A 4,219-nucleotide genomic window follows, 5' to 3' on the forward strand; every position below is an offset into this window, starting at 1 on the left:
TTTATTTTTCTACTATGGTAGGGTTTGGCAAATTTTTCCTACAAACTCTACCCGTTTTTTTTTCTCATTGGCATTTTTGACAGCAAGACACACTTTATACATGATTCATCTCATTTTTATTAAATTTTTATTTTGGTCGGGTTTTGTTATATTTCCTATAAATTTTTCCCATTTTTCCTCATTGGCATGGCTGACAATGCGACATGATTTGTGTGTAATTCTTTAATTGAAGGCATTGGCACTATGGTTTTTTTCAATTTTGTCTCCCATAACATAACCTTTTTGCTCTTTGGCCAAAATCGCAATTTTTTTCAGGTGATTTGTTTGATTTGTTTCTTCTATGCTTTTTTTGTTTTAAAACTATATATTGATGAATTATGTACAATTAATCTCTTCAAAGATACTACTTTGGATCAATTGTTTATATTGCAAATTTTGCAATCAATTATGCTTTCCTTATAGGCTAAGTCGCCCACTTCTTTTTCTTTGGGGTAGATAATTCTTTTAGCTCCAACCAACACCGGTGTAGATTTTTCATTTTTCCTATTAAATATGGGTAATTCAATAATGAAATCAATGTTAATGTATTTCCACTTATTTAGTAAAGACCAACTATTGTAACAAACCTTGATTATGTATACTCTTAAAACAAATAGATCTTGATCAACATAAAACAATAGCCTCAACTAGAATTATTATTGTATGAAAATCTAGAGAAAATCAATACAATAAGCCATATTAAATATTGTTGATCCACATATTTGTTGATAACTCAATGGAAATTTCAAGATCAAGATAAATTAATTGTGGTCAAATTAGATTGAAAATTAATATATTAACTATAATACTTTGTCTGTGTCATTATATAGTTGGAAAAAGTATTTAATAGGTTTGGATTTCTTGGAAAAATAGGGTCTTATTATTCATTAGATAGAGTATATTATTATGAATACCAATTCTATACTCAACCAAAAATCAATGTTCAACATGTCAAAGACATAACATCAAAGATTGCTAACAATGACACATAATTATGATATTGTAATAGTTATTTAATAAAGAAATTATAAATTTATTTATAAACTTTTGTCAAATTTATAAAAGATATAAATTATGATGCCAGTGGCTAATCTCCACACAAAATGACACTCTAAAAAAATTCAGATTTACAAAATATTATTTTTTTTGGTCCATTTTTTTGTGGTTTTATAGCAATGGAGATGCATCCCAATGAAGATTTAACTACTGAAAATTTTGCAAAAATATATTGAATTTTACGGATTTTAAAAATTGAAATACTGTTTTGTGTAGAGATTAGCCACATCCTGATTGAGGTAACTTTTGCACCAAAAATGCACCTCTTCTCAATGAAAGTGCTCATATATATATATATATTATATATAACCGACTAAACTCCAATTGTATAAAAATTCGACTTGTGATGTCACGCTCATTCCCTTTCAAACAAGTCGCTGCATAACAGTGTAAATAAGTCGCCGCTCTTGTACTTCTCACCTTGTTAATATGTTGACAAAAACACACAATAAACCAAAGCGGGTGAGAAAAATCTCGACTTCGCCTGCAAAATTCGATCGAGATCAGAATCTAAATAAGTCTCTGTTTTAGTCGAAATTTCTCAATTATATTACAATGACAAAATGAGTGAATGAATAGCGTGTTTCCCAGAAATTTCATACAATTTCATTTCTTTTAAATCACAAATCTACAAAAATAAACAGTCAGTCGTCCAAATCAGACCCGAAAACATTTCATATTCATTGTAGTTGTGCACGGGTCTCTACAAGAAGATCTTGGATTTGCAGCAATTGCTGTTTCAGACAAGTCATCTCGTCATTATAAGCCATGGAATGAAGAACAGATTCCCCGAATTGAGTAGAAAAGCATTCCTCATGCAATCTTTTCCTCATCTTCTCCAGATCGGCGAAAACCTCCGCTTGGTACCTTTGGCTCTCCTCCAGCAGGCATTGCAGCTGCCTATTTTGAGATCTCAATGACTCAATTTCGATCTCTGCTATCGCTACTCTAAAGATCTCCTTGGTAACACAAGGCTGTGTGAATCCAAACAGAGTAGAAGCCATTGATTACTTCTCTGAGCTTCTGCATTGGGGGAAAAGGGGGCAGCACAAGGATTTATATAGTAACTCTGAAGGAGGGTGGGCCCACAATCGATGAATCCAGATCAAGAATATTCTCATGCTAACGTGTATTCTAAGCCAAAATAGCCGCCCGCTATTAAGTAGGAAACTGGGCAAGTAAGGGATTATCAATGGCGACAACTTATTTTACCGTTTCACTTTGGCGAGGTTCTAATTTAGTGTTGGCAACGATGTAACGCAATTCGGATTTGTGGGAGCATCTTCATGGGAAAATAGAATCTAGTAAGCATCTCGATGTAATTCTACTATGATTTTAAACTAGCAATTGCACCTTGGTGTGCAATGGGTATGTCGGAAACAAGATTATTGACCAAAATATTTAATTATTAGAAATGGAAGAATATTTGTTAAAAAAAAATTTGATAAAGTGACACTGGAAATCATTTTTTTAAAATAGGTTGAACAAGTTTAATAATTCATCATATAGAGATAATTCATTTATGACCAATAGAATGTAATTGAAATGAAGGATATGAAGATTCATATATTAGAATTTGTACTATATATAAATCTGAAAAAGGATCAATGGTTAATGGTGCTTCAAACAAGTATGTAGAATATGTACAATATAATAACAAACACTATGGAAATGACCATATGGTATACATTATCTTTGTTTGAATATAAGAATTTGAAATGTTCTTGGAACCTCTCAACCCAATACAAAATCAACATGTATAGACAAGATCCTAATTTTTTTTGCATATCTTTCCCATTAGGTTTTGCTTCAATTGATTTTTGATCCTTGGAAGAGGATACATAATTGTACAGTTGATTTCTAACTATATAGAAGAATAGTTGTCAAAACAATAATTGATAAAGTGACATAATGCAAAATAAACCTCTAAATTAGGAATATAATCAAGATCCATTACGAATAGTCTCATGTTATATTACGAGAGAGAGAGAGAGAGAGAGAGAGAGAGAGAGAGAGAGAGAGAGAGATGAGGATATCAAGATCCATTACCAAGAGTCTCATGTTATATTTGCAATAGGTAGAGAGAGAGAGGGGGGGGCAAAGAATGAGAGAGAATGAGGGGTAAGGAGATAGAGATGAATGGATGGATAGAGAGATTGGTCTATTAATTGCATACATGAGGTCAATCGGTACATATTTTAGAAAACAATATTTGTGCACAAAGGTCTCAATAAAGAAGTATAGGTCCAAATCGCATATACATTCACTTACAAGGATCAAATCATAACTAGTAAAACCTAAAAAATAGAAAGATCATGCTATATTACAAATAGGATCATGCTATGTTTGTGATAGGGAAAGATGGAGAAAGATAGGGATACAAAGAGCGAGAGATAGATGGTGGATAAGATAGGGATATAGATAGAAAATAAGACAGGGATGGAGATGGAGAAGGGGTTATGAGAGAGACGAATATGGAGAGATAGAGATAGAGAGGCAACAAGATTTAGATATAAAGGTGTAGGAAGAGGGAGAGAGATGGGTGGATATAGAGGGATACATGCCAAGAGAGATAGAGAGAAGTAGAGTGATAGGTAGATATATAGATTGTGAGGCTGAGTGATATAGATATAAGAAATTATAGAGAGGGAAAGATGGCTAGAGAGATGAAGAGATAGATAGAGTGATTGACAGTAAGACAAAGGGAGAGAAGGGTAAAGCTAAAAGCCTAGTAGTGTCATTAATTCATTAGGGTTTTGCCAATCCATCTAAAGAATATCTTAAAATTAGAATAAAGGGACCCTATCAGCTCACATGCACATTATAAAGTATATCTCAAAATTTTAAAATTATGATAAAAATGATGTTGTTTATATGAAATGTTAATTGTGGGCACCTCTCATAAGTTTAACTATTGATAAAATGGAATCAATCAAAAAATAATTGTAGTTTTTTTTTTACTATTCATATATTTATAATACTAATCTAGTTCATGAAATTTTAAGTAGGGTTTTTTTGAATGAATTGTCATAATTTTATTTTAAGACTAACTAAACATATAATTAACTTTCAAACAAGTAAACACACTTTTGATTAGTCCTTTAAAACTCTTTCATTTATAGTC

General features: G+C 31.7%; 1 long non-coding RNA gene across 1 annotated transcript; it reads right to left on the reverse strand.

The window, feature by feature from the left end:
• Positions 1 to 1,361: 1,361 nt before the first annotated feature.
• On the reverse strand, positions 1,362 to 2,110 carry LOC131071699 (uncharacterized). The gene is made up of 2 exons (XR_009112581.2): positions 1,759 to 2,110; positions 1,362 to 1,579 (listed from the first exon to the last, which is right to left on the reverse strand). It is a non-coding gene; the product is annotated as an uncharacterized LOC131071699 (long non-coding RNA).
• Positions 2,111 to 4,219: the final 2,109 nt, after the last annotated feature.

Source organism: Cryptomeria japonica, chromosome 1, assembly GCF_030272615.1.
Source record: "Cryptomeria japonica chromosome 1, Sugi_1.0, whole genome shotgun sequence".
Taxonomy (NCBI): domain Eukaryota; kingdom Viridiplantae; phylum Streptophyta; class Pinopsida; order Cupressales; family Cupressaceae; genus Cryptomeria; species Cryptomeria japonica.